The sequence below is a fragment of the Phascolarctos cinereus genome, unplaced genomic scaffold, assembly GCF_003287225.1.
Source record: "Phascolarctos cinereus isolate Bilbo 61053 unplaced genomic scaffold, phaCin_HiC Scaffold_726;HRSCAF=1367, whole genome shotgun sequence".
Taxonomy (NCBI): Eukaryota; Metazoa; Chordata; class Mammalia; order Diprotodontia; family Phascolarctidae; genus Phascolarctos; species Phascolarctos cinereus.
The window spans coordinates 297,697,980-297,710,354 of NW_027556098.1; the positions used below are offsets into that span (position 1 = coordinate 297,697,980).

Genomic DNA, 12,375 nt, shown 5'->3' on the forward strand with positions numbered 1-12,375 from the left:
TCTTTTCTGGGATTTTGTGACCCTGCACATTCTTGGTTAGACATCTACCCATCTGACTGCTTCTTACTCATCATTCTATTATTCATTTCAAACTGGATCTCTTGTAACTATCTCAAACTCAAAGTGTCTAAAACAGAACTTTCGATATTTCCCTGATAATTCATATTCCTTATAAATTTCTCTGTTTCTAGTGAGGGCACTACTATTTTTCCAATAACCTAGGAGTCATTTTTGACTCCTTATTCTTACTCAATATATACAATGTTGTCAAGAACTGTCAATTCTCCCTGTATTATATTTGTTCCCTTCTCTCTATTCATCCATACACTGCCTTAGTTCAGGTCCTCAGCACCCCTTGACTGGACAATTGTAATAGTCTCCTAAATAATCTCCCTACCTCATCTTTATCCACTACAACTGGTCTTCTACACAGGCCTCAAAATAGTTTTCCAAAGACATAGGTTTGACCATATCATTCTCTTGCTCAAAAAAGTTACAGTGGTTCTTAATTAAGCTTAAATACAGACTATTCTGGTTAGCATTTAAAACTCTTCAAAAAATGGCTCCAACCAAACCTTCCAGGATTATTAGACAATATGTCCCTTTACACACTCTATGGTCCATCCAAACCAATCTTCTGGTTGTTCCTTATACATGATATTTTATCTACCATATCCATACATTTGTACAGACTGTACCTACCTGCAAGGATACACTCTCTCCTCTCCAACCCTCAGAATCTTGAGATTCCTTCAAATCTCAGCTCAAAAGGCATTTCCTATATAAAGTCTTTTCAGAAAATTAGTGTCTCCACACTACTCCCCAGCAAACTCTGCATTAAAGTAAAAATAAAAAGAATCCACTGATCATCTCCTGAAAGAAGGTAGATTTTGTCAGCAGTCACATAAGGTCGGCCTTGTTTGACTCTAGATTATTTTTTGTAGGCATTATTTGGAGACAAACTGCCCATCTTCCATTTAATTTCATTCTTGTCATGTAATGGGGAATTGAGAAGCTAGAGGCTCTAATTCAGAAGCCACCATGTCATTCATTTTATTGGGCTAGAGATGGAAGGGCTTCTGAGAGACTTGGGAGCTGGTAGCAAGGCAAATTGTGGCTCTCTGTCAGTGCTGTCACTGTAGCCTGAAGTAGGTACAGCAAAATAGGAGCTGGGACATATCCTGGAAGACTGTGCCAATAGTGAGTGGACCTGGACCAGTGCGGGACCAGCAAGATGAGACAAAGCAGTGTAGTGGAGACAAGATGAAGGAAAGAATGTATGGAACTGGATGCAGATGAAACATCTCAGTTGGGGTGAGACCAATGGGTTCTGAATGCCAGGGCTTCCCTCTTTTTCCTCTTAGTGACTGAGATAATCTTGGTGAGTTCTGAACCCAAGATCCTTTCCTTTCTCTTCTTCATTCTTCATACCCACCATCGTTAAGGTGGTGTGGGGAGAAAGGAGTCAATGAGACAAAGCAGGCTTCCCCACTCCCCAGTTTTGCTAGTAAACTTTGTCCTTATAATTCCTGCTACGATCCCTGTTATGACTGTTATCTTATTGCACAGCCATAACACATGTGAACATGAGAAAGAAAATCATCTAAAGCTTATGAATGAGGTGGCTTGGTCATGCAGGAATAGTAAATTTCCCAAATACAGGGTGGGAACTCAAAGGTGAAATGAGATATTTTCTTCCTTTTACTAATTCTAAAATATATTCCAGGTCTAATAGTTAGATTTATATGACTACAAGATCACCAACACTGACTCAGGAGTCCTGGAGAGTTCATACCTGGGAGTAGTTATAAGGGAGGCCCTCTGATGAGCAGTTGGGATACAATGGTCTGGAAAAGCAGGCAAATGTAGACTCTGCAATCTCTGACAATGATCACTTGGCTGGTGGCCTGATAGTAGTGCCACTTTGTGGCTATATAAATATGTATATGTATATATATATGTATGTATGTATGTATGTGTGTATGTATGTATGTACTGCATTTCCTAGATGGTTACTTAATAAATTAGTTGGTAGCCTGCTTCTCTGTAAGTGGCAGAAAGCAGTATACCTAGCCCACTTCATCCATTATGGCAAATTAGATTAAATGATATATTTTTTTCTTGAAGAGTCAACTAGATAGTAATTTGTATATATTATATAGCTATGCATATATATGTATGTATGTATGTATGTATGTATGTGTGTATGTATAATCTATATACTTTGGGTTTTTTTGTTTATTCTCTCTGCCTCCAAACTCCAAAGTATAGCACATTTAAATTGGAAATAGGATTGCTCCATACAGTACTCTTTCAGGATCAATTTCTTTTAATGCTTTAAATTTTGAAGACCAAGAAATACAATTTAAATGAAGTCTAATTATCTTGAAATTTAAAAGTACTTTATACTTTGCTGCCTTAAGTTTGAACCCTGGATTCATGGGCACTAAAACATCAAGCATTATTTTCAGATTTATTTCATTCAATGAAATAGAAATAGAAATGTGAGCAGAATAAAATAAACAGCAGTCTAGGGAAAATAAGGTACATAAAGGTAGTTCATAATGGCAAGCATTCCAGGTAGCCTGCATCAGAAAGACAAATTAGACGGAACAGGGTATCTTATACGCATGTCATAAAAACGGCGAGAGCAAGTACCTCAAATGCTTACTTAAAGTAGTAAGTAATACAATGAAAGGCATGTTTTAGGGTGAGAAAAGAAGACCTTAGCTTAAGACACAGATAGAAATATCAAATCTAGTACAACAGATATACCACAAAGGTACTTAACTTGGGGTTTGATTTGTGTAAAAATATTTTGAAATATTTGATAGCTGTATTTCAATATAATTTGATAGTAACATTCCAAATAATGTAAATCTAGCAAGAAATTATAAATCATCTTTAAAATACTGTATTATTACTTTAACATAGTTATTGCTACTGTGAATGGTTTTCTCTAGTGACAGGTAAGCCAGGGCATACTGCAGGTAGGAAGTAAGAAGCACCGTTTCCTATAAGCTATCAATCATAAAGGGCCACTTGCATTTTAAGTATCTCAAACAGTTTTTATTTTTCTATACACAATTCAAAGAAAACTAGGCAGGGACCAGGAACAATTAGGAAGTGAGCAAATAAAGCTTTCAGTACCTCTTCTTCTTTCTCTGCCTTTTCAAGGGGGTACAGTGAGGCTGAAAGAAGAGAATGGATGTAAAGCATTTTGCAAACCATAAAACACTATGTAAATTCTAGTTATTATGATTATGATTAGTCACAAGACCTATATCTGGTGATGACTTCATTCCCTGAGCTTTCTATTGCACTCCCACAGAACTTTAGCAATGCTTATATAGCAAGATAGAGGTGTCCTGTTAAATTTTTACCAACTTGGCTCCAAGAAAAAAATGCATGCACGCATACTTTTAAGTTTAATCAGAATTATTAACAGTGGGCTCTCTCAAGTCTGTTACAGCTGGCTCCAGCCCAGCCTGGCCTGTATCCCACTGGGGACACAGCCTTCCTACCAGAAATGAAAGGAAGACAAAAAATAATAAGGCTTCCACAAATAAAAAAAACCTCCACATTGGGTAGTGGGTGGTGTAACAGTGGTGGAGGAGAGATAAATATAGAAGGGGAGAGAATTTCAGAGAATGATAAAGAGGCTAGAAAAACAGGAATAGTGATAATAATAACTGCTATTATTATTATTATTATTATTATTGTTATTATTATTATAGAACATCTACTATGTACCTGAAAACTGTGCTAAATGATTTACAGATATCTCATTGAGCCTCACAATAAGGGAGGGAGGTGCTATTGTTACCTTCATTTTACAGTTGAGAAAATTGAATCAAACACAATGTAAGTCTTTAAAATCTTGCTCAAGGTCACACAGCTAGTAAGTGTCTGAGGCTCAGTTTGAACTCTGGTCTTCCTGTCTCCAGGCACACTATCCACTCTGCCACCTATCTGCCACAGGAAGTCCTACAGAAGAAGCAAGCGGGGTAGGAGACAAATGTGTATGTAGTTATTTGGATAAGCTGAGACAGAAGACCAAGAACAGGAGAATCAATGTCATAACAGAAAGAATGATGGGTTGATAATGAGGAAATCTGGGTTCGAGTCCTGGTTCTGTCACTAACTAGTTTAGTGGCTGGATAAGAATCTTAACTTCTCTAAAGCACATCAATCTCTTTGCCTATGGTTCCACTTAGTATCTAAAACAAACTTTCCAAATGAAAATACTGCTCCCTGGCTACTCCTCTCCTATGTATTGTCTACTTCTACTAGAATTTAAGATCCCTTCATGGGAAGCAAAATGGATAATTTTGATACATGAAATTAAAAAGTTTTTGCACAAACAAAACCAATATAGCCAAAATTAGAAGCAAATTAGGAGACTGGGGGGAAAAATCTTTTTTTTTACAATAACTTTTTCTGATAAAGGCCTCATTTCTCAAATATAAAGAAGAGTGAGTCAAATTTATAAAAATAAGAGCCATTCTCCAATTGATAAATGGCCAAAGAATATGAACAAGCAATTTTCAGATGAAGAAATCAAAGCTATCAATAGTCACATGACAAATGCTCTAAATCACTATTGACTAGAGAAATGCAAATTAAAACAACTCTGGGGTACTAACTCATACCTTTCAAATTAGCTAACATGACAGAAATGGAAAATGACAAAAGCTAGAGAGAATGTAGAAAAATAGGTAAACTGATGTATTGCTGGTAGAGTTGTGAACTGGTCCACATATTCTGGGGAACAATTTGGAACTATGTCCAAAAGGTTATAAAACTGTGCATATCCTTCTACTCAGCAATACCACTACTATGTCTGTATCCCAAAGAACTTAAAAAAAAAAGGATAAGGACTTATGTGTACACAAATATTTATAGCAGTTCTTTCTGTGGTGGCAAAGAATTAGAAATTGAAGGGATGCCCATCAATTGGGGAATGGCTGAACAAACAGTGGTATGTATTTGTAATAGAATACTATTGTGCTATAAGAAATGATGAGCAGGATAGTTTCAGAAAAGCCTGAGACAACTAATATGAACTAATACAACATGAAGTGAGTAGAACCAGCAAAACATTGTACACAGTATCAGCAATATTGTAACAAGAATTGACCATGAAAGACTTAGCTTCTCTGATTATCCAAAACAATTCTAAAGCACCCATGATAAGAGATGTATCCACATCCAGAGAAAGAAATGATGAACTCTGAATGCAGACTGAAGCATACTTATTTCACTTTATTTTTCTTGCTTTCTTTGGGTTTTTTTGGAGTGTGGCTGGTTTGGGGATATGTTTTCCTGACTTCACATGAATAATCCATATCATATTTCTTGCCTTCTCAATGGGTAGGGGAGGGGTGAAAGGGATGTACAGAATTTGTAATTTAAAATTTTTAAAAATGAATATTAAAAATATAATTAATTGGGCAAAAAAAGAATGTAAAATCCTTGAGGGCAGGAAAAAATTTCCCTTTTTGTATTTGTATTCCCAGTGATTATCACAAAACCTGAAACATAGTAAGCACTTAGTAATGTGTTTTTATTCATTCTTTCATTCATTTATCCTTTTTTAGTTTTGTTTGAACCTCTGTGTTCATCAGTACATGGAATTTCCCTCCACTAAAGCATATCAGTTACTCCTCTGTTAAGTTATAACCTTAGAGAGATGTAATTAGTGCCACTATTGCTTCCCACAGTCCAGCCAAACATTCCAGTGCTCTTTCTATAATATCAATTATTCACATTTTCTTATGAATAAATTTTAAAGTTGAGAATGGCTAAACTGAAACTTCTGAAAGCCTCTAGTACTAGGAGCTATAAGGACTGGAAGAATGTGTATAATTAAAATACTACACTGTACAACTGTAATAGGATACTTTTCCTCTATTTTTAGTTGTAAATGCATATTTAATGTACAAAGGAGTTAAACTGGATTTTGTATGCTGGCCTATGAACCCAGTTACCATTTATAATTTTGTTTTGGGAATATATCTTATTCATAATGAGGGACTCTATGTGTATGTGTGTGTGTGTGTGTGTGTGTGTGTGTGTGTGTGTATGTGTGTGTGTGTGTAGGCTACTTAATTAAATTTAACTTCATTAATAAATCCCAGTATTTCAGAGTTGAAGAGATTCCAGAGACATTTTTAGGTTTATGCTCATTTATAAAAATCATATAACATTAGTGGATGCTAAAAGAAAAAAAAGAAGAGCCATTTCATCTTCTGAGCAAAGGAGCAGAGAGGGTAGGATGATATTAAAGTGATTTAAAGAGTAGAACTGTAGAAAAGGAAGTTCACAAAAATAAGGCCTCAATTTATTCAGTGAGTTTTAAAGCAAAGTGTTCTACTGAAGGGGAAAGGCAAAATGGTAGGGGTAGAGAGACCTGATGAAAAAAAAGAAGGTATGGAATAGCAGTTGTGAAGAAAATGATAGAGGCGAATAGAGAAGAGTCTAGGAATTGGTGTGCAGTAGTGAGAGCCCAGTTGAGATTACATAACATAAATGTATAGTAGACCTAGTCAGTAGGATTGTATGACTTTCTCCAGTGGTGTTCATTAACATATAAGTAGGAAGGGGACAAGACAGATGGTGAAAATAATCCAGGGTTGGGATTTGGAAAGGAATTAGTGGTGACAGGACAAGGGGCAAGGATCTAAATGGTAGAGAACAGTATAAAGATGAATTAAAGGGTTAACTAAAGGGTTGAAAGCCTGAAGAGTGAAAAACAGGGAGCAATAGAGCATCAGAAAGTAAGTGAGGGCAAGTTTAGAAGGTGCTAGACATAAAGAGAGATGAAGGGCAGTTAAGTTATGGTCAGATGAAGTGTGTATTTGGGAGATGGAACACCTCTGAATGAGGAGAAATCAAGGGTATGGCCTTTATGTTGCTGAGGTACAAAGAAGATGCAAATCACAAGAACTAGGGAGGTTGATAAACTGTAGATATTTGAGGGTACATCAACATATAAAGTGAAGTACCCAAGCATAAGGGTGGGGATTGAGGTGAAAAGGAAGACTGAGATCTGGAAACCAAACTGCTTGAGAAAGGAGTGAGAATGATTGCCTACCAGCAGAAATTAGCCACCAGGATCTAGATAGGGTGACATACCTAGAGATTGATGGTGACAAGGGAAAAGTCTTATCTTTGGGTGATATTTCTGTGATAACTAATATAAGCCAGACAACAATTTCCACGCTCGGGTGGGTTGTTCTGTATTTCCACGAATAAAGTCTCTAATACTAGCTGATATTCATATAGTGTTTTAAGAATTACAAAGTACTTTCTATACACTATCTGATTTGGTTCTCACACCTATATTGTGTGGTATATACTACTGTTCTTACCCCAACTGCCCAGTGCCTGGCACATTTTAGATGCTTAATAAGTATCTATTGAATTGAACTTATTGAATTAACAGAAGATGCTCAGAAAAGTTAAGTGACTAGGCCATGATCTCACAGCTGGTAAATGTCAGAAGCAGAATCTGAACCTAAGTCTCTGGACTTCATAAAGTATATTCACAACATCATGCTGCTGCCTTTTCCTCTAAAGCTTAAACCAAGAACATGGTCAATCAACCAATTAGGTGTTCATAGAAATTGCTGGAATGAAAGGGACTGTATAGTTTATAGAGTCCAACATGACCAGGGTCACTCAGCCAGTTGGGAGACACTGAGAAGAGGAGGAGCAAGGCACGGGGTGAGAACACACAGGCTCTGTCCAGACAACGGAGTGTTTCTGTTTGACAAGAATATAGAGCAGAAGACTTAAACTTTTTTAGCTCCAATTCCCCATTAACGTTCTGGTAAAGGTTACAGATCCCTTCTCAGAATGTTTTAAATGCATAAAATGCAAAAGTTTACAAAGTACACCAATTATATTGAAGTGTACATGTCAAAAAAAAAGTTTATGGACCCCAAGGTTAAGAACCTGTGGTACAGAGTATGTCTGGACTCACACATTTACTAGCCCTGTGTCCTTTATCCAGTGGCTAAGCTCTGAGCCACAGCTTCCTCATCTGTAAAAAGGGACACAACCATTTGTATCACCTGCCTCACAAGGTCATTATGAGGATCAGTGAGATAATGTGTAGGGCTGTTGAACAAGATAAAGTACTTTTAAAAGGATAAACTGTTGCTATTGAGTCTCTCCTATTTCCTATCTTGTCTCTACTCCATTTTTTTCAAACTTTTCTCCTTTCCCTTCTACACCCTTATTTCCCCCCCCACCATCACGTCAATGAACTACAACATATAACTAATGTTATTGTACTCTTTTTTTTTGGCTAGGCAATGGGGTTAAGTGACTTGCTCAAGGTCACACAGCTAGTAAGTGTTATGTGTCTGAGGCCAGCTTTGAACTCAGGTCCTCCTGAATCCAGGGCCGGTGCTCTATCCACTGCACCACCTAGCTGTCCATTAATATGCTGTCTTTCCCAAATAAAGTGTTGAGGTGAATTAATTATATTTCTTCAGTAAATGAAACTGAATAGCTTTTTATATAAGGCTCTAGATTGATGCTTTTTGTGCCTCTGTAGCCTTTGATAGAGAAATGGTTCCTGACCTGTCTACCTAAGCAATGAGATCTCAACAGTTTTCAGTTTTAAAAGTGTACCTGCTGTGTTCAAAGCACTAAAGGGACTAGAAGAAAAGTGTAAGATATATAATTCTTGATCTCATGGAGCTTATAGGAATTATATTGCTCAAAGTCTGTTTACCCATGGTAATTTTTATATTGAACTACTGCTGCCCAGACAGAACTGGTAGGTCTCTTTTTCTCTTTGTTCCCTCTATTCTTTTGGGGGATCAAAGACCAAGGTTTAAAGGATTATCTCTATCTAGAATACAGAAGAACAATCCTAAAGACACAAATATGGGAATACAAGGCAAATACAGTTATACCCTTATTGATTAATTTCTACTTTTATAAATATTAAAAGTATTTGAATTATGCCATGTGATTATTTTAAAATTAATTTAGGTTGGTAGAAAATTCTAACTTCTGGGTCTTGGTAATTAAAGACAAAATTATTTTTGCCAAGTTTGTGCTTAGTGTAAGAGAGTGAAGGACATTTACTATGCCATGCATTGGGCAGATATGAGTAACCTTCAACAGACATAAAGAAAACATGTTACTAGGGGTCTACGTTTTTTCTAAGAAAGCCAACCTTTTTTTAGGAACATAATTCAATACAGTAATAATCAATGATTTTATCTATATGGGCAATTCCCCCTCTGATACCCATCTATGCCTTAGTAGGTGGCCTCATTGGTTGCTATGGCTATAAAATTTTCATTACCTTGTGGTGTATCTTCTGGTGATGAGATTCGCTGAACTTCATTAGGTTACTCCTTGAATGGCAAACATTGAGTTCTTTGATAGAACCATGCTTTAAGCCTTGCTGGCTTGCTAGAATCTGCCAGTTTTTGCTTCCTTATTATAATTTTTGAGAACTTGGTGTCACATGTTTACCAGACATAAGAAATATAAGATCTGCAAAAGCCAAATGGGGTTTGCCTAGTTGAATAATCATAATTATCTATAACCATCTCATTTTTCTTTTCTTCCCTTTAGTTCTGGAACATGTAAGTAAAATTTCTGCTTCCATACAGTGGTAATCGTTCTTACTTGAAGTACTTTCATTTTAGACAGATCAGGTTTCTTTAATCTTTAAGAGACTCACATTGTCATCTGTAAAATGACAGAATTAGACTAGCTAATCTCTAATGTCTTTTTTAGCACTAACATTTTATGTTTCTGTAGTATCCAAATTAAATGAAAAATTTTATTTACTGAATACTTAGTATGTGAACAATCCAGTACGAATATAATAATAATAGGGAAATAAAAGAAACACAATTGAAAAGATCATTTCCCTTCTCTCAATAAGCTTATGTCACAGTTTGGAGCCCCCATTAAAGAAATGATCAACATCTCAGGAGATTTGAAATAAAAATTATTCCTTATAAAATAAAATTCAGCATACTATTTTAGTAAAGAAACTGGAAAGGAAAAGTAAGAAGGAAGAGTAATAAATTTCTATATTAAAACTTGAATAAGACGGTAGGAAAAATACTGTTATAAAACCAGTATATCTATCAGCAAATATTATTTACCTTCTTCTAAGGGGGATGAAAAGCAATATAAGATGTGGTCCTTGTACCTAAGGAGCTTACAATTTAGATAGAGAAACAAGACATTAATTAACTGATTGACAAGTATTCTTTAAGCACCTACTATATGCTAGGCATTGTGTTAGGCATTGGGGATACAATTATAAAGAAGAAAATAATCTCCTAAAGAAAATGTTAGAAGAAGATCACTTTAGGCAAGGGTGGTTATAAAAGACTTCATGGAAGAGGCAGGACATTCAGAGAAGAGAAGACAGGATAGTTTCAGTTTTATCTTGTACAATTTAAATTCTACTTTTCCTTTAAGATCTAAATGAAAATTTTCTGTTACCATGAAGAGTTTCTAGTTGAACTAAGTCTCATAGTGAGCTTTTCCTCTGGATTATTTAATAGGTTAGATATCCAATATTATATAGTGTAAAGAGCACTGCATTTGGAATCAAAGGACTGGGGTTTGAATCCTAGCTTTGGTCCTTATTACTTATGTGACTTCAGATAAAATCAAACTTCCCAGGGCTTCATTTTCCTCATTTGTAAAATAAAGGAGTTGGGCTAAATTATCTTTAAGGTCAATTACTAATCTAAATCCTATGATTCTGCAGTTACCATAGTTGGGCTCCAATCTAGGTCTTAACTTCGAATCAAGTACTCTTTCTACTATATACCCGTGTCTTTCACCAATAAGGGCAAGTAATAACCTTTTGGGGCCTTAATTTAATTTGTAAAATAAGAAGGTTGAATTAGATGGGCACTGTGATGCCTTTTAACTACCAATCACCAATGGATTGTTTGTGAAGTTCTGGAGATACAAATATAAAAGTGGATCCATCCCTGCCATCAAGTAACAAGGAGCATTCTGAACCTTAGCTTCCTTATCCGTAAAATCAGGGAGTTGAACTTAAAGGCTTTCAGATATCCTTCCAGCTCTAAATGTATGATTTACTATATTAGAAGAGAGGATGCAACATTTTCATAGATAGCTAAATACAGGATATATACAAAATAAATTTACAGAGTTAGTAAATATTCTAACAACTAAAGGCATCAGGAAAGGCATCTTAAAGAAGTGGCATATGAGTTAGGCCTTCAAAAGAGCTAGGAATTACAAACCAATGTGAGGAGGGAGAGCATTTCAGCTATGGAGGTTAGAGATGGAATAACAAGTAGGTCAGCTTTTCTAGAGCCTAGAGTTTGTGAACTGAAATAATGTATAATCATCCAAAACAGACAGTCTAGGGACATATAGAGAAGGGTTTTTAAAATGCCAAACAGAGGAGTTTTTATTATATCCTAAAGGCAATGGAAAGCACTGAAGTTTCCTGAGCAGGGAAATGACATGGTCAGAACTGTATTATAGGAATATCACTTTGGCGGCTGCATGGAGGATGGAGGAAAGATTGGAGGTAGATTAGAGATGAAGAATTTAGGTGAAAAGTAATTGGGGGTCTGGATTGGGTGATTATATAGATATAGAAAAGGGGATGGATGTGAAACGTGCTAAGGAGGTAGAATCTATAAAAATTTGGCCACTCATAGGATAAGAGTGGTAAGAGAGAGTGAAGAGTCAAAGACGACTTGTAGTCAAACTGACTCAAACTTGGGTGACTGGAAGAATGCCATTAATAGAAACACAAAAGTGTGAGGGAAGATAGGTTTTGGGGAAAGATAAACTCTCTTTTGGAAATCATTAGTGCAGGCAGTTGGAGACATGATTTGAGTTCAGAAGAAAAATGGAGTCTTGACATGCTGGAGATGATAATAGAGATGATAGAAAATTGTAGAGATGATAAAGATAATAATAGATTTGTGGAAGCTGATGAGAATGATGAAAGAACATATAGAAAGAGAAGACAAGAAGGTACAGGACAAATCCCTGGGGTTTGCTATAGTGTGATATGGATAATGTATCTGAAAAGATGACAAAGAACAAACTGTCCCACAGATAAGAAAGAGAACTATGATAGAGGAGTGTCATGAAAACCCAGGGAAGAAAGTGTCTAGAAAGAAGTGTTCAGTGTTGAACTCTGGAGAAGTCTAGAAGACAGATTTTTAAGGAAAGGACTGATAAAAAGCAATTGAATTTAGCAATAAAGAGAACATTGGTGACCTTTAAGAAAGTAATTTTAGTCAGGGAGTGGGGAAATAAGCAAGCCAGATTGCAAAAGGTTGATAAATGAGTGGGAAGGGAGAAAATGTAAGCAAACAGCTTTCCTCC

General features: G+C 36.0%; 1 protein-coding gene across 3 annotated transcripts in view; it reads right to left on the reverse strand.

Moving 5' to 3' along the window:
* Positions 1-12,375, reverse strand: part of KBTBD3 (kelch repeat and BTB domain containing 3) — a 28,208-nt gene that overhangs the window by 13,012 nt on the left and 2,821 nt on the right. The window contains exons 1-2 of one of the 3 annotated variants that reach the window (XM_020996081.2): positions 3,827-4,317; positions 3,151-3,191 (exon numbers count right to left, since the gene is read on the reverse strand). The exons of 1 other annotated variant lie outside the window; for it this stretch is intronic. The gene's annotated coding sequence lies outside the window, so the exon portion shown is untranslated. Of the gene's footprint in view, positions 1-702; positions 3,126-3,150; positions 3,192-3,826; positions 4,318-12,375 lie in introns of those variants that run through there. One more of the 3 variants, XM_078156839.1, reaches the window with a different exon arrangement.